We start from the raw sequence: 23,091 nt of genomic DNA, 5'->3' as shown, positions 1-23,091 counted from the left end.
CGCCCCCTGCGCCGAGATAAGAGCCAAGCGATTACTCTTCTCTCGGGGCACGCAAGCCGTGGATGGTGAAGTCCTCGGCCAAGCTGGCTCTACAGTCTTCGCTCGTCTGTCGCCAAGAAGGATAAGCGGCTGCTTTCAAAATGAGAACGGTGGTGTTTCCGGGGCAGATCTTGAGATGGCGCGTGGCCTTGATGGCTTTAACTTTGCGGAAAGTGAAAAGATTCCAGTTTCTGAGCTTTCGGGCTGCACCTTTAAGCATAAAGTAGACTGAATGACAGGTTTTTTTTTGTCGTTATATTCGTTTTGCTCATTATTTTTGTATAATTTTCTACACGTAATCGCCGAGGAGTTGCACAGGCGTCTTTTCTAGATAAAAGGTTAGATGGGTATGAAATAGGCAGTGGCCTTTGCGTTCTCTTCCACATCTACCGTAATGTTGAGATAATATATGATGGCACTATCTGTAATAGTATTAAAGAAAGCAAAAGCAAACACCAACTAATTGTTTTGCGGTATCAAGCATTTTAATGCTAAGACTGAAAAAAAAAACGCTTCATACAAAAGAGTGTACAAAAGAAGGTAAACGAGAGCACGAAAGTTGGAGTTAAAATCAGGTGACAAAGACTTCTTCTTACTTTATTAGTTTGTATCCGTTTCACGGCAAAGGGAGAAGTCGAAGTCACTTAAAGGCTGCAATACTTCCGAAAAATTATTTCATAAAATAATTACGGCAGAAACCACCCTTATGATTGTTTAAGTCAATGCGAAGCATTTCTCCCTTGCCGGTGACGCAAAGCCTGAACTAACTCGCGTCCTCCTATGGAAACGCTCACTCGAAGACCGCCACATGCAGCGCGCGCCCCGACACCCTGAGGACGTACGATCGCAACCAGAGACGGTCGCAGACAGTACGCGCCGCACCAAACTTGCGTTCGACTAAGTGCTTTTTAAAGTACTCGTCTGCGTCGCGCAAGTTGCGGTCCTCCAATCGGCGCCGCATGGTCTTGGCGGCCTGTTAAGCGACCATTCGTTTGGGTTGCCGCTGTTCGTCCACGCTTAGCGTCTCCTCTTATTTGTGCTCCATGTCGGCGCGTATTTCATCGGCCCATCGCTTCACCTCCCGCCTCGTAGCTTCGGTACGCATCGCATAACTCTATAGTCTCTACCGAGCCTGCGCGCTTTTGTGCTGCTCTTCCGTTTGATACTTTCGAGGGCCCCACTGTTGTATCTCCAAGTAGAGGCCTACGGGCAACAAAGCGCAGCTAGCGCAACCGAGTCACTTCTTTAGTTGTGGCGCGCACACCCGTACCGGCGAGTGGAGCAAAGAGAGAAGCCGCCAAACGAGTAGCGGCGTGCTAGCGCGCATGTGGGAGAGCGTGCGCATGCGCGTGGAGCAAGGAGGGGCCGAGCCAATGGCGGCCAGAAAGCGGGTGCGTGGGACTACGCCCGCATCGGTGACAAACTCTGTGACCTTGGACGGCCTTGCGTTTGATCTCGGCTCCGATTAGGCGCGGAACTGGTTCGCGTTTAAACATAGAAAGACTTCGATGCAGATTTGATTTAAGGCACTCCCTTACCACGCTGAGCACCGCTTTAGAACTCTGGAAGTCTGCTTGAGGTCAACCAACACGCGCCAGGGACGCCCAAGCGTCGCAGCCAGCTCCATTCATCACTTTCGGCGCACTGCGCTAGAAGGATGCAATGGTTTTCGAGAGGCACTGGGACGTGGATGGCTTTGGAGACTGGCAATATTTACAATAGCGGTTGATGGCAGACAAAATATCGGGCGATGTCATTGACGTAAATAACGCTACCTTCTATCTGGTCAACAGTGCCAACCGAGGCTTAAAGTATCATGAGACCGACTTTAGAACATGGTACGCGTTTGAAAGGACACTGAACCACTTTTTGAACCCGGTAAGAAGACGTTCCTGATCTGCAGACGATGGAACCGTGTACATGCGAACCGAATGTAGCAAGTAGCATGAAGTCGCATGAACAATTAGCATGAAGTCCTAGAGCAGAGTGCACAGTTCTGCTATCTAAGAGGCAATGCTTATGGCCTATCAGCGATTACGTCACAGCCGACTCGTCCTACTGTAGGTGCCAGCCACTGGGGCATTGTATTTGTGACCAAAAATTTTTCACTCTTCCAGATTTCCGAAGAAATGTAGAAACGGCACTTAACGCGTCTCAATCGTTCAGTCGCAGCTCCTTTGCAGCTTTCCGTGTAGGTTTGTTACATCCGCATTTCGACGGGTTAGATTAAGCACACCGCGAAAAAAGAAAAAGAAAAATAGGAGCTGTAGGAGCGCTGCCATCGACGCCAATCCAGCAGAGAGGAACTCATGGGTTGAGGGGACACCATCGCTAAGGTATCTCCGTTTACACTAGGGTGCTCTATAAAAATAGTCGGCCATTGATTAATTGAAGAGCATCACATTAAGACTAGGGCGTATTTCAGGCCACTAGAAGAATGTTTCAGTGCATCTTTGAGGCCTTATAATTGTCGAAGTCCGTCCACGAAGTCCGTCCACGAAGTCCGTCATCGAAGTCCGTCATCGAAGTCCGTCATCGAAGTCCGTCATCGAAGTCCGTCCACGCTGGGCGTGACGCATGCCACACGGCGTTTGCGTGAGCCGGCCCAACCGTCGAGGGAAATGTTCAAATCATGTCATAGAAAAGAATTTGCACAATCTACGTCGAGGGCAGTTCAATTTAAAAATGCTCGCGCACAAATATAATGTAGGCAAGCGTCATAAAGAACCTCAGGAGGTCAAAATAATTTGGGAGCTGTCCATTATATGGCGTCTCTTGTAAACCACTTTGCAGTTTCAAGAAGGGGAAACTGAGACGCCCGGCTTTTGTTAGTCACAACCATATGGAGCCAACAGATAATGTAGCCAAGGAGCGCACAGATGACATTTTTGATTGTTTTAACTGAAATGGCGAAAGGAGAAAGTAGATGAAAATGGATCTGGACAAGAAACAACTTGCCGACGAAGGGAGTGGAACACAAATGCTCCGCATTGCGCGTGCGATACTCTTAGCGATTGAGCAACGGTGACGGCTATTCCCATCCCCGGATGTATGTGTACAAGTGTGATCCGGCGCCACTCATGGTCATGGCGGTGGATGCGGCACATACTTTTATTCGAAACTTTTGGGCCAGAACACACTAAATTATTTTTATAAACTGCACAGTTGCGTTGCGCGCACGTTTCTGGCCACGTTGCGGCTGCCTCATGTTTTAGGATAAAGCACTTTTCTTATTAGTTTTTGATTAATTGCCGTTTTGGCAAGAAAAATTTGAAATAGTTACACGTTCCCAAAAAGAACCACAAAGACACCTACTTGTGCTGGGAAGGATGTCGGTGCACCAGCCTGATCACTAAAATTTATCGACTGTTGTGAGAATATGGTTCATTTGTTTATACAACCTAATGACGCAACACACCAAGAAAGAGGCGAAAGGAAAGAGCGTCGATTTTGTCGATTTCCTGCTTCCTTTTGCTTTTTCAACAAGGCCATAATCCAGGCGTTTTGCTATCCCTAAAAAAAGAAATAAGAATTGACGTTTGCGGACATAACGTGCTCACGAAAGAAAGTCTATTCTTGATAAGCTAACTTCAAGCTTGTACGAATTTTCTTGCAACTTAAAAATCCTCGTGCTTTTCTTCGACTAAGCAGCCCATGACCAGTCCCCCTTGACGGGTTTATAGACTACGTGAATTTCATTTGGAAACAGTCACCTTTGGAAAGCTCATGAAATGCACCTGCACTTAAACGAAAAAAGAAGACTGATCCCGAGAAATTCATTTTTGATGCTTTATTAAGTGAGAAGTAAATGATAAGTGCACAGCACGTCATCCAAATTTATTTTTCTGATTGCGCATTGGCACGATGTGGCTACTTTGCCTGTGAAATAAAATTGCTAAGAATAATTCGGTGTTATGGATGGAAATAAGCACTGTCGTCAAAAATGTAAACTTCAGTTCGCAAGAATGAAAGTAAATAATCAAATAGCGCACGAAGCATGCGTCAGCTGAGGAGTAAATAGACGTTGGGTATCCAATGTAGTTTAGAAAAAGCTATCAGCATCAGCTTTTTCTAAACTACATTGGGAAGTCAAATCCTATTACGCCAGATTTGTTGCGTAGGAAACGCTATGCAACATTACCATTATGATAAATTCTGAGAAATTTGCGCAGCATAAGGATATCGCTAGAGAATACCGAGATAATTGCGTTTAAAGAATATAATTTTCAAGGGAGAGATATTCCATTTTGCAGTATCTGCCAAAAAACAGAGAAGCCTTGGTTGGAAACCGTTAGCTGAATGAGCCCTAATGTACCTATAGGCTTGAACATGCTGTACTTAAACATGCTAGCGATTGTGAAAAACGAGAAACGCAATACACTGATGCACTGAGAGTTCTTTACAGCAGCCATACACGGCACTCAAAGCACATGCTTATCGTCTGAGCTAAAATACGCATGCAGGCAGACTTTAATGCTTTGATGTGGACGCGCACGCGATATGTTACTTTAAAATGACGTTACGAGACGCAGCCATCCGCAAAATATGCTCAGTGTCACTGTGGGCAGTTATGTGTACCTTAATCGTTAGATTGACGAAAGTTTGCGCTGTTGGTGTACGCAATGCCGAGTTGTTCGGCCGTCGGTTTTCGCAACAACGGGTATACTAAACGGCTTTATAGCCAGTGGTTATGCTAGACGGTGAGCTTTCATGGACTCTGATGCTACGTTGCTGTAGACTTCTGTGTGCTTGTCGATTCATTGGGTCCTAAGTATATAGTATAACCACGCTTCTTCCAATGGTTGAATACGGCGGCGAAAAAAAAAAGTTCGTAGTCTGGACGCGTGAAATGATGTGAAATTATGAATGTGCAGTCGGTGCTACAGACTAGGCAGCACTGAAGTGGTGTCTCTGTGGCTTGGCGAGTCCTATGAACGTCGCCGTGGAACACAGCACGCAAGGCCGGTCTCGAAGCACGACTCCGCGTCCCACTTGTGAACCTGTTGCGCTGCAGCTCCTCATCCACGTGACCCGCTGTTCTGCGCCATCTGTTGGGCGCCGGTAGTGGACGTGAGCAACTTTCAGGCACGGCAAGAGGAAGTCCAAACAGCGCAGGAAGAAAGTCGCCGTGTCATCCGGTACGGAAGCCGCCGTGAGAAGACACAAGTAGTGAAGACCTCGCAGGTGGAACAGGTTAGGCTGCAACGGAAAATTGCAGAGCGGCTGTCTGAGTCTGCAGCAGGACGAAGCCGCTTGGACATGCAAGCAGTGACTGGAAGCCATTGGAGCAGAACGCAATTAGGACAGATTTTAAGTGAGAAAACGAAATATTCTGATGTGGCGTGTATATTGGGCTATCGCAGGTGGGCACGTTAGTTGTGAAACTGGTTTAGAACGCTAGAGAAGGCAGACTATGAACGCGAACTGTTCAGAGAAAGCGCACTGAAAACGAAGATGACAGCGTAGACGCAACACAAGCGGTGATTGTCAACGAGAAATGTATTGGGGAAGGGAGTGAATAACTTAAAATAGAGTTCACACTGCGAATGCGCCTGCAAATCCTGGAAAAGGCATTACGACGGGTCGCGGTGAGATCAGTTATCACGAAATAAAAATACACGGGAGAACCAGGAAATAAGAGAGAGAGAGAGACAGGGCAAGAAGAGGAAAGGCAGGGAGGTCAACCAGACGAGCATCCTGTTTGCTACCCTACACTGGGAGTAAGACAAAGGGGAATAGATGTATCAGCCATAAAACCAATGCAACGTGCTCAGTTATCAATCCTTGAGAGCAAGCAACCACCCTTTGTATTTCGCATTATCGTTTCATCTTCCTTGTCACCGTAGATCTGTTTCACTATTACTGGATAGCTGAAGTAGAGTAAAATTTACCAGTGTACACATTAGGCTGTCCCTCGCATGTGTTTTTTTTTCACATTGTGGCAGGAAAGCACTGATATGACGGACCATCCCGACAAGGCTGCAGCATTCAACCAGTGATTTACTTATTTATTTTGGCAAAGTAGAAGTACAATTATGTGTTCCAGAGGAATCGCACACCGGGCGAGTTAGAGTGCATCTAATGCAGCAGCGGGCACGAAAAAAAAAAGTAATGAACGCAAATAAAACGTAAGCACTGTCTCATAAGTTAAAGCTTACTACAAAATAAAAAAAATCAATAAAGATACCTAAATGCACGACAAGTAAACTGCCTAGTTGATGTATTCAGAATTATCAAAGATTTATTTAGAGAAGTTGACGTTTGGCCGCCATGTTTTCCGTTGCAAAGCAGTGAGCGCAAGGCAACGCGACGAGCGCATGCGTGTAATCGTAGCGGCATTCCGGATTTTAAACCGGAAAACACGGGCGTAAGCCAAGCTGCAATTGCACTGACTAAAGAGGCGGTTTCAGTCTTAGATAATTCTTATCATGCATTCGGCTTCTTGTGACATGTCGAAAACTTAGCGCTAAAGACAGAAAGAGACGAAGGGAGAAAACAAACCACGTTTTTTCCCTTCTTTGTTTTTGCACTAAATTTAGAAAGAAAATCAATTTCAGATTTTTTTCAGAAGGTCAGATTTCGAAAATGTTGTGATTCAATATGCTGGGCCATTCGGCGAGTCTAGCAGCTCTACAGGAGGTGATATAGAAGCTTAAGTTGGCTACTGAAGGAAATGTTTTAGCACCGTATAAAATATTGAAAGCTGGCCCGAACAAGTTTCTTGTTGATAGTTTCCGTTAGTTTCGGCCGCACCGATAGTTTCCGTTTAGTTTCGCCCGCACCACACGTCCTTAAAGGCTTTCTGCCCCGGGCGCTCAACGCCCGTTCTGGTACTGCGCTAGTTTTTAAATTCAAATGTCAAAACCTTAGCGGTGCAGGCAATACTGATATGCTACAGTTGGAATAAATCAAGTTATCTCTCACGTGAGCAGGCGTCGATGCTGACAAATGTGGATGGAAAGTAGGCACTAAATCCATCGACACCAGAGCCCATGACAGTAGTTGTAAAGTAACAGTCCCGCGCAGTATAAAATGCTTCAAATTGAATTGTTGTTATGCCTGAAGCAGCAAAAACAACCTGTCCAACATCCCAAACCAGCAGTTGTGAGAGCAGCGTAAGAATATCGACATAAGTCTATTTCATTCACCTAAGCGCTTTCACATTTAATGGCAACAATACACTAATGTATTCAAAGCCCCTGAAGAAATGAAAGAAAAAAAAACTTACCAGGAAAGACTGCTCGCCGAATGGCAGCCAGTCCTGCTGAAGCAGCAGGTACCGGAGGTGATTGTTATTAGCAAGGAACTGTCCCAGCATCGCGTATTCCTCGCGCAATGTCTCAGGGCAGTTGACGAGGCGTAGCTCCTCCACCTTGCAGCGTTCGAGAAAGCACAGAGACGCCAGACTCGGCAAGTCACTGAGGGTAAGCCGGCAGAGCCAGCGACGTGTGTACGGCACATCGGCGTTCAGCAGGGCCACGTCACTGGCGTGAAGGAAAAACTGGCACTCACAAACGGCACAGCGGGCCAAGCGTCCTCGCCGATAGAAGCGCACGTCCAGTTCTTCTAGTCGGGGGCACTTGTTGGCAAGACGCCGCAGTGCAGACGGGTGGCTAAGCCCGCAAGGCGGCACCGAGAGCGCCCTCAGGGAGTTCATGCAGGCGTTCTGTATCAGCTGCGTCAGGTCAAGGTCGACGCCGAAGTGAAACGAGTTGACGTTCAGTTCGACCACGTGGCTCACTACGGCGACGAAGAACTCGTGAAGAAAGGAGAGGTACTCGACGCCGACCGTCGGATAATCCGTACTCATCGGCTCGGGCGGAACCAAAACGAGGCAGAGCTGACGCACCGTTTTCCAGGAGAGCGCTCGGCTGGCCATGCGTATACGCTGGGCCAGAAGTTCGTCTTTGTAAACGGCGACCACGACTAGCTGTGGCGGCAGGTTAGCACTGGCGTGTGCAAATGCCAGGTCAACGAGTCTAGCACAGCTGTAAGTGTGCAACGCAGACTTGCTGTAGCTGACGTTCGCGCAGATTTGCATGCTAGTCTGCAAGTCCAACGCCGCGGGTATATCCAGCTGCAAGCAAACCGGAACGTCGGAGGAGAACGTGACATTGTTAAGCTGGGATTGAGTTCCGTGGACTTCCGCGCAACGTAGGAGCGCATACGAGAAGTCCCCGTTCACGAAGTGCACGTGCAGCTCGGATAGATTGGGACAGAAAGCCAGGAGCGCTTCGAGGAGGTTGCAGTTACTGCTGTCTCGCACTTCGGCGTACACGCTGCGGAGGCTGGACGCTGTAAGGCCCTGCGCCTGCTGCGCAATCGCACGCACGCTGGAGATGTCCCTGTCTACGTCACATTGAGCTACGAGCGAGAAGTCAAGACGCTCTAGCTTGCGGAGCCGGTGAAGTAGCAGGGACAGCAGATCACACGCCTTCAGTGGGCACGCAACGCAGTGGAGCGAGCGCAACTCCGTGCACCGCCATATGCAACGAAGCAGTTCGTCGGGTGTGGCCAGGATGCAGCTGGTGATGTCCATTCGGAGCACGGCTAATGGGGCATCATCGTCGTGCAGAAACGGCGTCAAAGCCTGTGCTTCCTGGTTGGCGTACAAGCGCAAGGTCATCGCTACGGTCCTCCGTTGTTGCGTCAATACGTGCCAGTGCTGCAGATGTAGCGAGGCCGTCGCGGAAGGTAGCGGTAATTTCTTAGTGGCCCAAGGCAACGATCATTGCTACACGATGCCTCTTCATGAAAGCGGACCCGATGATATGACAGCATAACTTGTTTGCGTGATACGAACCTTGCTAGACCGAAGTGCGCAGAACTGGCATGTGCTTCCCGACGATAAATGTGTTCGAGAAATCGCACGAGGTGCCAAGTGTGACAGTGGGATTACATAAAAATTGCTTTGCGACAATGAGTGAAAACCTTCCTTGACGAAATACCCCGGTGTTTACTCGACGGAGCTGTGCAAGAATATTGATATCGTTATTCAAGCAGGTAATCCGCGATTGCGATGTGCGATGTCAGCCAGATACGCCGTGTGGAATACTCACTTCACCGAACATAATATTACTGCGCAAAAAAAATATGCGCAGGCGCAAGGGGTCTCTGCAGTTCGCATTGAATCATAACAACTACATTCATAACCACAAAGGAGAGAGAGAGAAACAAAAGAAAACGGGAAAGGCAGGAAGGTTAACCAGAGGGGAAGGTCCGATTCGCTACCCTACGCTGTGGAAAGAGGGGAGGGGGAGGTAAAGTGACAGGAAAGTAGAGATAGAGAAAGAAAGGGAGCACAGATGCACTATTACAGTCGGTCACTGTCACCGCATACAATCACTGCACAGCACTGTAGTACTTGTGACACTGTAAACATCAGTTCGGGCTAGAGCCGCTTGTCCAATTCTGTAGTCTTTAAAAACTGCAACAGAGCTTTCTGCAACGACACTTGTGAAAGAGGCAACGGCGATGGCAAGGGGTATAACAATGAACCATCAATCATCCATTTTGACACCTGTGCTAAGGCACAACTGGCGGGAAACCGCCATGCACATGGAGCCAAACCGTCACGCACATGGAGCGCAGGCTTCGCTGATGATAGTTTCACCCACTGAAGGCGTGTGATCTGCTGTCCCTGCTACTTCACCGACTCCGCAAGCTAGAGCGTCTTGACTTCTCGCTCGTAGCTCAGTGTGACGTAGACAGGGACATCTCCACTATCTCCACACAGGGACATCTCCACACGATCCTGGCGAACATAGCCTTTAACAGCTTCGCTGTAAGAAATGTGGGCAGCTTGCACTACTGGTGCAAGGGTGGAGTAACAGTGGAGCTGGTGACTGACCTGGCTTATTCCAGGTTTTAATAGGCTTGGATAAGTTTTGCTAGGATTTGCTAAGTGCTGCTGGCACGGTATTCCGAATTGGCTCGTCGCCGACGCGCAGATTCTCGCTTGGCCACACGACGCGCTTCAAGATGAGCGGCTTCTTCTTCGTGTGTCCGGATCTTCTTTGGTCGTCCCTTGTCAAGGCTGCATGAACTCGCCACAGAGTCAACGAGAGTTCTGCCGCCATCGCGGTGGCTCCCAGCTTGATCTCCCCGGTGCCGTCACGGCCAAGCTGCGCCTACACAGTTGCCGGGGCGTGGCTGGTCGAAACCTGCCGAGCTGCCGCCAGAGGCGTCTGCTGCAGTCATGGACACCGGGCGCGTTCGGCGCGAGCGTGGGGAAACGGGGAAACGCGGACGGTGTCGTCAGAAGCTCTGCGCGTTGCCTCGTTGGTGCTGCTACAATTTCTTTCTCTCTCTCTCGCTCTCATTTTCTCTCTCTTTTCCGAGCATAGCGGGCGCCGCGCGCATGCTCTTCTTCCCTCTCCTTAATGTCTCATGTCAAGGCAACAAGTGCACACCTGGGGCTCAAGCTTAAACAGCTCCGCTGTTAAAACCACGGGCCGCAGGTGGGGAACGAACCCACGTCTTCGCATTAGGCGTGCGATGCTCTTACCAACTGAGCTACTACGGCTCCATTTTCCCATCCACTTTTTGGAGTATTTATGTTTATCTACTAAAACTAAGCCTGGGAGTGTTAGCCAGCGCCACACCTCACGGCCTTGACGGCGAATATGCAACATCCTTTTTTGTATTGAAAGCGATCTGCGACTGTGGAAAAATAGCGCGCCCACGCGGGCCTCATCTTCAAAGCGCTCTGTGATGTGGCGAAGGACAACTAGTACCGGTAGCTTTGTATGCGCTGTGCTTTCGACGTTGAAAGTAGAGATGGCATGAAGGTCAATTCGCTCGCTGCTGCTGCCGCGCCACCTCACTCCAGAGTTTTGACAGGGAGTTTCCGCGGTCATTCAGTGAGATGTGTTCATGTTTACCTGTGCAGGCGTTACACCATGCTTGTTAATTTGGTTAGTAAGTGAATGTTTACAAGTTTATACGGCCGATAAAACTACTCTCTTTAGTTCATATAGCTGTCTACTAATTTGCTATTGCAATTGATGCTTCGCCTTTCGGGCGAAACTGCGACATTTTGTTCATCCACTTTCATTTCTATTACTTTTAATCTCTTTGTTCAAATAATAGGCGCATGTTTTTTCCTCTATGCTGTCCTTGGTATCTTTGTTTGTTGGCTTCTTACGTTATGTTCTATTTTTGATGTTTTATACCGCCCTCCTAGCCGTAATAGGTTGAATTTTCTAGCATTCCTAGAGACGTATTTAAGTTAGGTAAATGACAATGGTTATAAGCTAGTCCTTGCCGGTGATTTGAATATCGGTGTTGCTGAAATCGTCGCCCCAGCAATTTGAATTGTGTCAATCTATGGAATTGAATGGTTTTACTAATGTTACCACCCTCCCAACTCGCATTGAGAAAGACATCGCAACATTAATTGATGCGTTCATTACTAACATAGAAGCTACGAAACTTTTGGCTGGCGTGCTGAGCGCACCCATTAGTGACCATCTTTCCATATTTATGCTGATCAACGAAACGGTGCCACATGCGCAATCCCAACTAAAGGAACCAGTGGTCATTGAAGATATCAGTGAGCACACTTGGCGGCATCGTTAATCGATTGGTCAGACGTATTTCGCCAGGAGAAATCAGAGGTCGCATATAATCTTTTTCCATAAAAAACTCAAAAGTGCATACAAAAAAAGTTGCAGTGGCTTAGCTCGGCTATGCCAGGATATACGTAGCGTTAGCAAAGGTTCAGCTGATTATTCTTAGCTTTCCTGGTTGTCTAGATTGTCAAGGATTAGCTTGATTGTCATGCTTGCTGCTGCTCCAATGACACACACGCGGTATACGTATTATGTGGCACATGTATTCATTCCTCCTACGCTCAACCGCTAATTGCCAGGCAACTACTTCGGGATCCAATGAGTCAAGCTTCTCCGTTCTTCTGCGCTCTCCTTCTCCATGGCTATACCACACTGGCAAACGCCAGTCAGATGCGCAGCGGCTCCAGCGCAGTGTCAGACGGCGACTGCACAGCGAGCGCGCCGGCGCCAGTGCGTCTACCACGGCTACGACGTCACTCCTCTGGAATGCGCAGACCGGCGGCGGCGGAGTGCGCGAGAGGTGCCGGCTCCGGTGCTACTCCGGTGCGCAAGCCGTGTGACATCACTGATCCTTGCGCATGCGCAGCACGGCTCTTGATGTGCCGCGTGAAACGGGCTTGGCTAGGCCAGTGTAGCTAACGCTACAAAAGTGCTTTCCGTACAAACGTAAGCATGCGCGCAGAGCTAAGAAACCTTGGTTGACTAAGACTTGCCTCCAGGAAATAAAGCTTAAAATAATTTTTTTGAACTTTTCCTAAAAGATAAAAACGAAGACACATTGAAACGTTCCAAAGTGTAAAGGAATAAACTTAACAGTCTCTTATGTTTTGAAAAGAGAAAATACTGAAACAACCTGTTGAACACTGATGTAATGAATAAATCAGAACTAGCTTGGAGTAAAGTATACAAGTTCCTTGGCCGTAAAAGTGATGACTTCAGGCCTAATGAGCTTGTGTTAGATGGTGAGACTATCTGCAAGGCAGATTTGGCAAATGTGTTTAATGACTACTTCGTATCTTTAGCGAAGAAGGCGCACAATCCGGCGTGTGCTACATAATTAACTTATAGGACCTCTGAAAGCGCGTTTTTGGTGCCGACAACGGTCAGTGAAGTTATTAATGCTATCTCGTCTGTAGAAAACAGCACCTACTGTGACGCAGATTACCTACAGATTAGACCCATTGAACATGTGTAAGATATTATTGCTGATCTAATGGAATATATCTTTATCCTTATTTTTTCTGTTGGAATCTTCCCACAGAAACGGCAAGTTGCGAAAGTACTAGTGTTGCACAAGGGGGCAGATAAAAATTCCCTTAACAATTACAAGCCTATATCTATATTACACGCAATATCAAAAGGTTTATAGAACTTATTTACAAACGCATGGATTATTTTCCTAATAAGCACCATATCATGACTTCTTCGCGATTCGGTTTCTTGAAAGGTCGCTCAACTGATCATGCTCTCATAGAGGAGATGGAATTCATACTGGATGCTTTTTAGCGCAACTAGATACATTAGACACCTTCGCAGATTACTCAAACGCTTTTGACACCATACAACGTGTGCCATTGTTAAAGAAATGCAATAATTACGGCTTTCGAGGTGTTTTTCTACAACTGATTGAACCAATCAGCACATGGTTGGCATCAACAATACCGCCTGCAATTTTTAAGCACTTTCTGCGGGAGTTCCTCAGAGAAGTATTCTGGGACCCCTGCTATTTTGCACATATATCAATGACATTGTAAATATTGACCCTTCCGTAAAGTTCTTATTTTGTTTGAGTTAAATGCATATTTGCATTGCTGTATTTGCCTGTGCCTGCCATTTCTACTGGGTCGGGGTCCTAGTCAAGCATGTGTAGCGGCTTTTTTACCGCCATCCTCAGCCTATCCGGAATGTTGGAATAAAGCTGGATTTGATGTGGAGCCTGAGTGCAGTCGGCATACGCCACATTATTGAATAGAGTAACCAGTACAAAGTTCTGCTTGTCATCGAGAGACCAGGGACACAGCCGCAGCTTTTGTATCGCACTCCGAGGACTCATGCGAGGCTGCCGCTGCCTAGGTATTCAGACGGCTACCATGACACAGCAGAACAAGAAAATCAATGACGACGACAAAGGCAACAAGGACGACAAGTCAAAAGGAAAGAACAAATCAGGTGAGTTATAGAGTCCTAAGGGTGGCAAAGTTTGCCAATGATGGAACGCCGCCTAAAGCAACCGCCGCAGACGAACCTAAGAAAGCCAAGTACAGCAGCAGCGTCGTGAAGTCCTCCCAAAAGCGATAAACGTCCAGCCCCTACAAGGTGGTGCAAGCATCGTAGACGACGTACTCAGAACGGTAGTCCAACATCGTGTACGAGTACGACAAGGCGCAAGATGGTCAACACGCAGGTGTACAAGCACCACCTTTCCGGTATGAACGTCGAAGCACAACGGCCAAGCAGAGAAGTCGAACACAAGCGGAGAAGAACGTACTGAATAAATGCGCCGCCAAGCCGCCAACGGTAACGCTGGCAGGAGAAGGGCGCCTACAACGGAAGGCCACTGCCGATGCAACAATGAATCGTAATGCAGACGAAGACAAGTCAGCGTCATATATATTACGATGTCCATGACATACTCCTCAGACAAAAATACTACTATTACGAGCACGAGAAACAAGGCCTACCACAAGCAATGTCGGGACTTTACACCGATCATCGCCATTCAAGCCGGTAGATGGATCGTATACTCAGGTCATCACCTCGGTCGATTGTCACCTCACTATCTATATCGCTGTTCAGGTGGTCAGTTGGACTGCCTGCTTCTCCTGCCATCACTTGAATTGCTGCTCATTGCGCTAGGTCGGCATTAATTCTGCGGCTAGCGTCCAGTATATGCACTGAGACCCATGCAAGAGTGTACTTGTTCGAAACTGGTCCTTGCATATGTGTCGGAACCGGAGTAAGTTGCAAATAAAGAAGAATATGCGCCAAAATAGAGAAGTGGGTGCTCGTTTGCTGATTTGCTGCCAGTTGACGAACGAGCCATACGTCTGGGTCTAATGACTTCTGAAAACGTTAGAAATGCGGCGAAGACTCACAACTAAATATGACTGCCAGTAGTAATACGTGCTTCATGATGCATGTATACAAAAGGCGAACGGAACTCCGAAGAAAAACACCTAGCGGAAATCCTTGTGCTTCCCCAAGGAGCATGCATCGACCATTGCCATAATAAGATATGTTTTTTTAGAGGCGCATTAGATTCAGAATGACATCCGAAGCGCAGCAGCTTTTCTTCGGTCGCGTTTCAAGCACTACCCCATCTTATGTAACAAAATTTTTGAAGCGAGCTCAGTCCTTATTTCAAAGCTTTTACAGGAAGCAGACGCAACTGGAAGCAGCGCAAGAAATCGTTCGGATTGCGAAACAGGATCAGTCCGGACTTTCACAACGCGCGTTTCTTCTTGCACCCGCTTGGAGCGACGTTTTGCATACTTCAATCGAAATCACTTAATCCTGTCAGCCATCTTTATGGCTCCTTTAAACAACTGAAGCGTATGGTCCTCCTTGCTATGCATTGTCCATCATTCTTTCACTTAAGACAAGGAACAATGCTAGGCGTGTGATCGTTAAGGAAGAAAAATCGCCCGAAACACGAAATAAAACACACAAACAAACAAACAGGATATATACAGACACGATATGAAACTGAAGATAAAGGAAGAAGCTGCACGTCTTAGTGTGTAGTCGTACTTCCCACCATTCCACTTTGTTGCTACATTGTCACTGGCACTAAAAAAAAAAAAAAAGAAAAAAAGCAACGACCATAGCAAGCGAGAGACTTAGGTGGCTGCTGTGGTGCAGACATTGCGAAGACAATCGTATGCGTACGCACACTCAAGGCTAACGAAGAGAACTCTCCAAAGGGAACAAAAATTGCACGAGTGGCCTTACTTCGGAGTTATATGGCAGCAACGTATAGTAAGTGAAAACGAGAACTTCCATGTGCTACGTCACCTGCTTTGCCGAGATAAATAAGCGCCAGAAATTAGAGCTAGAGAACAGAGATGACAAGGCAAAGTGCTCAAACACAGCCTTCGAGCTTTTTCTAGCCCTTATTTCCATACCCCAGTGCAGGGTAGCAAACCGGATTATAACATCTGGTTAACCTCCCTGCCTTCTTCTCCCTCTCTCTCTTTGAGCTATGATGCCTCAAGTGAGTCAGCTGTTTCATTTAAAGATTTAGCTCAGGAGGATTAGGAGGAGGAGGGAAGAAAGGGAGGTTGCAGGAATGTTAGACCGAAAAGCCCATGGTTGGTTTCCGTACTTTGGGCGAAGTGAAAAGGCGGAATGGAAAGATGAGAGAGACAGGAAGGAAGGACGCGGTGAATTCGCGAAAGCGCGTGGAAGGAAGCAGTAAGTCAAAGGGTGGTTCTAAATACGCAGAAACACATAAATTGTACCACGTCGGTGATATCTACAGTGAACTTTCTCTTCTTTTCTTAATATTTCCCACCCACCTGCCTTTCCCCCAGTGTAGAGTAGCCAACCGGGCTCAGTCCGGGTTAACCTCGGTGCCGTTCATTTATCATTCTGCCTCTCTCTCTCTCTCTCTCTCTCTCTCTCTATATATATATATATATATATATATATATTTCAGCAACCACTGCACGGAATTTTATGACGTTTGTCACATACAAAAGAAAAAGTGAAAAGCTAGTAACTGTAAGGAGCAGACTGTTATTATTTAAAAATATTTTTTTTATATGGGAAACATTTATTAGCCTTAGTAGGAGCCATGGTCAGAGCAAGATCACGCTCAAGGACGCGCCAATCTTGCCTCCGGAAAATGTGGGCCTATCCACCAGACATAGTGCAGCTCGAAGCGCCACCGGACATAAGGAAAATAAACACTGGATACAGTGCTAATTAGGGTGGCCCGGCTTGCTAGTACCGGACATATTGCGAAGAGCCAACGGAAATTGTACGGATTAAGGCGGCGCGCAGGTCAAGCAAGAGTGCGCAGAAATCAGCTCCGACACCAACCTGCCGTCATTGTCATGCTCTCGTCATTCCATCGTCTTGATTTCATTGGCTTCATGACATTGCGATCATTGTTTGATTGTCATGCCATCATCACCTTTCCACTGTCGCTGTTTTAGGGGCGAAGCACCTTAGGGCCGAGCCTTGTCCCCCCCCCTCGTCATCGTCGTCCGTAGATCTGGTTTGCATGGATTCCGTTAGGGGCGCTGCGGTGCAAAAGGGCTACATAGGCGCTCGTTCCGGACGCGCGCTCTGTTTCTCTCTTCAGCCATGGATGATAACGGTCGCTTCTGATAACGGCGCGCCCGCTATGTATGAAAAGGCTAGAGTGGCGGCTCAACTGCAAGCGGAGTCGAGGGCTCGCAAAAGTGCTGCAGCACGGCGACGCCGACAACAAGCGGACCCGGAGTCTAGGGCGCGGGAAGCTGCAGCAAAACGGCAACACCTGCAAGCGGACCCGGAGCTGAGGGCTCGCGAAGCTGCAGCAAAACGGCAACGCCGGCATGCGGACCCGGAGCTGAGGGCTCGCAAAGCTTCAGCAGTATGGCAACGCCGGCAAGGGAACCCGGAGCTGAGGGCTCGCGAAGCTCGCGCTTGAACCGAGCATTGGCGCCACCAACCTCAGGTAGACAACGCTTCCGGCGTTTTGCCGCCGCTTCCCGCGCTCTCGCCGCCTCTGGGTCCGCTTGCCGGCGTCGCCGTGCTGCTGCACTGATCACAAGGCAGTATTAATGAAGGGAAAACGAAGTCTGCACCTCAATACCGTATACGGCCAATAAAACAACATTGTATATACTGTACACATGTGTTGTCACTCATTTGCATGTTCGAGTGGGCAATGTACGGGGGATTCACGGTTACCCGAATGGTCCCCCGGTGCTTCGCCCACTCATCATCATTCACTTCGTGGATATGCGGTGTTTTTATTACTGTGTTGCTTACACTGCGTTGTCATATCGTCGTCCTCACGCCGTCTTTGAGCCGTTCTCGTCATACAGTCAGTCGTCATCGTTCTATCGTCTTCATGCCGTTGTCGTCATCACAGGGTCACCGTAATGCTGTCGTGGTCGTTCCATCGCTGCCATTTTGTCGTGAAGGTTGCACTGTCGTCAACCCATTTGCGCCAAACCTTTCTATAGTGAAACCATCGTCACGATTCCAGTTTCGTCACCTGTTTGTCATTTTGACATCGTCGACAACGCTGTCGTCGTCATACAGTCGTCGTCATGCCCTTGTCATCATGGCGTCATTGTGATACCAGTTTAATCATGTTAACATCGTCAACAGCACCGCTCCAGCATCGGCATCACGTTGCAGTCAGCGCTGTCGTCACGCTGTCTTCCTTATACCAACGTCGTCACTCTGGCATCGTGATCTCACGGTCCTCGTGCAGTAGTCGTCAGCCGCATCATCGTCATACCAAGGTCATCACGCCGCCGTCCCCATACCGTCGTTGTAACTCTACCGTGGTCATCCATGCTCATGCGATGTAGTCCAGTGGTCACGTCATGTACTCGTCGTGACACCGTCGTTGTCATACCAACGTCTAGACTTGTTGCATGCATCAGCGTCGTCTATACGACGCTGATGCGTGTACAAGAGCACGGAGAGCAAACGAGAGCACGGAGAGCCATCTCCCGACTGGTTCGTGAAGAACGTGCAAGGTGTGTTTCTGAATGTGTAGAGGCTATCGCAAAGGCAAAAACTGCACGTGTAATTCCCAACCGGCTCAACCTAGTAGCAGGAGACTTGACCTCTAAAGGGCTACGTGTTCGTGCTGCCGATAAAGAACGATGTTTTGTTGTCCTGCCTGATGGCATGTTTGGCCAAGAAGCATGTGAAGCTACCGATAAGAATTTAAAGAAAATGGAAGTCTATGCTCCTCAGTCAAGCGAGCAAAGGGCCTGCATTTCGAAGTGTTTTTTTTTTATGTAAGACGCAGAAACGTGGAGGGCCGGTCCGAGCCATTTTTACTGAAAGAAACACGCGGCAGCAGCAGGTAGCATCTTTTATCCAAAAACATCTTTCCACGTTAAAAATCTCCCACCCAGGCGGTTGTGCAATTTTTGAGGGAAGACAAAGCAAAGGGAGGTGGCGCCTTCACCGTTGGCCTTCAAGATTTATTCTACTAAAATTCCCCTTACAGAGTTGTTATAAAGTGTAAAACTGTGTATTTGCGAAGATAACTTATAAAGTTAAATTTAGAAATGACGGCGGAACACCGGCGGTACGTTTTATGGAAGTACCTTTCTTTTATTTCAGTTGTACATTTGTGGGTTGGAATGAAGCAATGTACGTGCAAAAATCTCCTATATGCATAGGTTCAAAGGTAGCCCCTATACACAGCGGCATTTTCTTAGCTAGTGTTGACCGAAATATTCACAGTGCATTAGAAAGTTTGCCAAAAATTTTCTGATTTGTTGATGATTTTTTGGTTATTTTTTGTAGGGCCGAACGTGGCTGCAATGTGGCTAACGTACTAAAAGTGTTTCGTGAATGTGGCCTAACCCTCAAGTTTACGCACGAGATTGCCGAAGAAAACGATTTACAGCTTCTAGATTTGTTTTTGCAATTGCTACAGGACCACACATGCAGGATGCACAACCCTAGATTAAAAAAGCCAATATTACAGTACAAATCAGGACATTCAAAGATTGCAATAAGCTGAATTGCAGTCTTGTGCCTTCGGGCGGCTTTGGTTAAATCTTTTTGCCACAGAATGAAAGAAAGCTTTGCCAAACAGGTAACAAGACTAGTTTCGGTTGGATTCCCGGAACACATTATTGGCAGAGTTGTAGAGAAAGTAATTAAGATAGTAAAGGGTGTACAACCAACAGATTCAAGCAACAGAGATAGCAGGGAGATCTGGAAGCGCCTTGCGGTTGTACCATACGCCCAATATTTTCCCCATGGGCTAAAGAATCTTGCCAGCCAGTATGGCCTTGAAGTGGTTTTCAGCGCTCCTAACAAGGTGCAAGAACTGTGGCAAGCGTTTTCAAAAAAGTTTGACAAGGGGGAAAGAAAATGCAGCTGCGGTTTTAAAAAATATCAAAAATTCACACAACGCAGAATAGGTGTTGTGTACCGGCTTCCGTAAACCTGTGGCACCATATGCATAGAGGAAACCGATCAGTGCATAAACACCCGCCTAAAAGAACATCAATATTCCCTCTGAAAAGAAAATTATTCCCACTACAAGCTATGGCATGGTTACCGGGTATTTTGTGACACTGGTATTTTGTTTTCAGATAAAAACAACTTAACACGCGAAATGCAGAAGCATTCTATGTTAAAAGCTGTGCTGAAAAATACATCAGTCAACCATCGGTGGCAATGAGTGACAAAAATTTGCATTCTTGAATTGTGCTCGAGCCTTTGCAATCTGTTTAGGTAAAAACTGTTGATTTATTTTGCACATGCTCAGTAAAAATGCTCAGTGCGCATGTTCATTGCAGATAGCTGGTGCATTTATGTTTTGTCTCTTTCCAAAAAATTAACAGCTGTGAGTAAGCGTTCATGAGTCCACCTTCACTGTGTCCTTGTCGATTGTGCGCGCTAGAAATTTCCCCATGAATTAAACGCATGACGCGGCATTCCGATGCGTGTGATGGTCCGGCAGCAGTGAAGACGCACTGTTTCGTGTCGTCTTGCCTTGACAGATGTAAGTGGCGAAAAGGCTTTCGCCACGTCAGGCAAAAAAACAAAGAAAAACAATTTAGTCAATTGGTATTCAAACCAAGTACTCAGCGTAGCAACCAGAGACTTTACCGCAACCCTAACAAAACGACCGACGCGATACTTTCTGTGATTGTAATGTAAGCAAGTCACTCCCAAATTTTCAGATTTCTGCTGCGTGATTTTTGTTAATTTCGGTGCTTATAAAAATGAATTATTGGGGGCTGTGCGTATGTTATTTATGACGCGTTGAACTCAAGCAACCACTGCACGTTTCGTTAGAAAAGCGAGCCCTCAGCCGCGTTGGCACCGATTACCACTGAATTTAGATAGTGTACGTTTATTTTCCATCACGTTTGCTCCCTCTTCACCGCCCACTTCCACGCAGCACCCCATTTGTACAGCATTCACTATTTTAAGTAGACGAAGCAACATCAAATTATGAGTGTGTATGTTCTAGTGACACGACCGCTAGTATTAGCGACCGCGACGTCTTATAGGACACCCTAACTCGCACTAGTAGTTTTTAAGTTTTCTTATTAGTAGTCTTACTTGCGGTATGATTAAAGCAGTGTCAACAAGAAGCTTAAAAAAAGAACTGCTTTGAGCTGTATAGCAAACAATATGATGAAAGCCACTTGCGCGTGATTACGCACGAAATCTGAACGCGACTTGAAGAGTGGTCCTCGGAGCTAAGTGTACGGCGACGAGTTGGGCTTCTCTGCTTCATTAAGCTAACGATTCTGTTAATTTGGGAATTGCAGTTTCGACTTCGACATCTTCGTTAATTGTTAAATGCTCAAACACGGTCGGATTTCTACCAATCACTCAGTGAATCGATCGCGAAGCGTAATTACATTATTTCTCTCTTGCGATGAGCCCCCGTTGTCATAGTGTCGCGTCGAGGGGCACTCAATAAAATACGCTTTTCTTGCTGTGAAAGCGCGCATGAACGCTATGGAAGCAGATGTGGCAGTTACGTCAATAATGAGAACACTGATCAGCGCGGGCGGGCCCGAAACAGGCACACTGCACCACAACAAACACAGAATATGCACTGACGCGAGGGAAGCCTGCATTTAGCTGTTCATTGAGCTTATCGACATGTCGAAACTTATCGAAGCTCATTGACGTGAGCTTATCGACGTGTTATTTAGCCCGACGTGTCCTATCTTGAAGCAGGAGAAAACGAACAAGAAACGTCGGATGTAGTTCCATAAAGACACTGCCAGACCCATCTAACGTAACTGTAAAAAGGTCGGAGGGAGACATCAAACGTATTTTTAGCCACAGCCTTTACGTTATTCTTATCCAAGTGATGTATTTGGGATTTCACAATAGTCAGACTTAAAGAAACCTGTATTCCAATTTTTTTACAATAAAAAAAATCGGTGTAAGGATTCAAGGCGCAGCTGGGGCTACATAGTCATTGAATTCGTTGGGGCAGCTCACTAACTCGGCTTACTTTTCTTTCAACCATCACCACTGTCACAGCAGTTCTTTGTGCAGCATGCACCGATAGATACACGACCGTGACCCCCGATTGCGATGAATGGCGCTGATCTATTCCATATTTACAGAGTCTTGGTAGAGAGAGTAGCAGTAGCATTCCTATATGCTGAACTCGCAGCTTCTGCAACGAACAGCAGACGTACTGCATGGTGTTCGTCAAGAAACTCTGTAGGCTCGGTTGATCTCAAAATGGGAGAAAAACTTTCAAAATCATCGGGTCTATCTATGCAATATAATTTTCTCCTTATCTCTGTCAGCTTGCGCATGAGAAAGGTCTGAAGTGTGCGCTTTGAGCGTCACGGTAACAGCAATAGAAACGCTTGTTCTCAACGAATTAGGACCATGATATTCCAGCACAGTTTCTATGCCGAATTATCTCTACCTGTTACCTGAAGCCTTTCAAAGAGAACGGCTGAAAATATGCGCTGAGTGGCATGCTGCGGATGCACGAAATTGGTTGCCTGGCCAAACTACTTATTTGCATACTAAAAGAAACACTGAGATCGATTCAGTGTTTCCCAAATCCCTAAACAAGTTAGGGATTTTAGGGTTACACAAACTATCGCTGTGACCACCTCTGACATTTGGCCGTAAGTGCGAACTTGTCCTGGTGGCACAAACTTCTTAGTGGTGCTCGATGCCTGGTCTGATCCCCCCCCCCTTTTTTTTTTTAAAGTGCTAAGCAAAGAATGGCGAATATTTTAATCATTGCGCCTCAGCCGTGTAAAAGCACGTTCGAACTATTTTTGCTCACATGAACCGGAAGCATTGACTCAAGTTTATTTAAATTTTCTTTACTTGCCCTGGGGGTTTACGAGCAGGGGAAGCATATTGTCACGTACGAGTTTGTACCGCTGTGGACAAAATGACGTTGGTTGGGGAAGAAGAGGCTGAAGTGTCTCGGAGCTTGGTAGATGGTGTCACCCTGGCCACAGAGCTACAACCCTCTGTATATATTGTAAATACATATATTTTCTCCCCGTAACATTTTGGTGGAGGTACCGGGGTAATCTCGCCACAAGCCGGCCCTGGATCTTCGCAGCGGGCGTCACATCGGTTCCGCTGTTATGGCTACTGACGCTGCCTCCGACGCTGACGCTGCCTCCGCCGCTCAGACACCGGCGGAAGTGGTACTAACCCAGCTACGTCACCCGGGAATCTTCACTGGCACTGGCAAGGTCGACGTCGAAGACTGGCTGACGTCGTATGAGCGCGTCGGTAAGCACAACAAGTGGAATGCCACACATTTGCT

General features: G+C 47.2%; 1 non-coding gene across 1 annotated transcript; it reads right to left on the bottom strand.

Moving 5' to 3' along the window:
- Nucleotides 1-10,491: 10,491 nt before the first annotated feature.
- Trnar-ccu (transfer RNA arginine (anticodon CCU)) lies at nucleotides 10,492-10,564 on the bottom strand. The gene has a single exon. It is a non-coding gene; the product is annotated as a tRNA-Arg (tRNA).
- Nucleotides 10,565-23,091: the final 12,527 nt, after the last annotated feature.

Source organism: Dermacentor silvarum, unplaced genomic scaffold, assembly GCF_013339745.2.
Source record: "Dermacentor silvarum isolate Dsil-2018 unplaced genomic scaffold, BIME_Dsil_1.4 Seq156, whole genome shotgun sequence".
Taxonomy (NCBI): domain Eukaryota; kingdom Metazoa; phylum Arthropoda; class Arachnida; order Ixodida; family Ixodidae; genus Dermacentor; species Dermacentor silvarum.
Note: the sequence above shows the minus strand (reverse complement) of the source record. Positions and strands in the feature narration are given on the sequence as shown.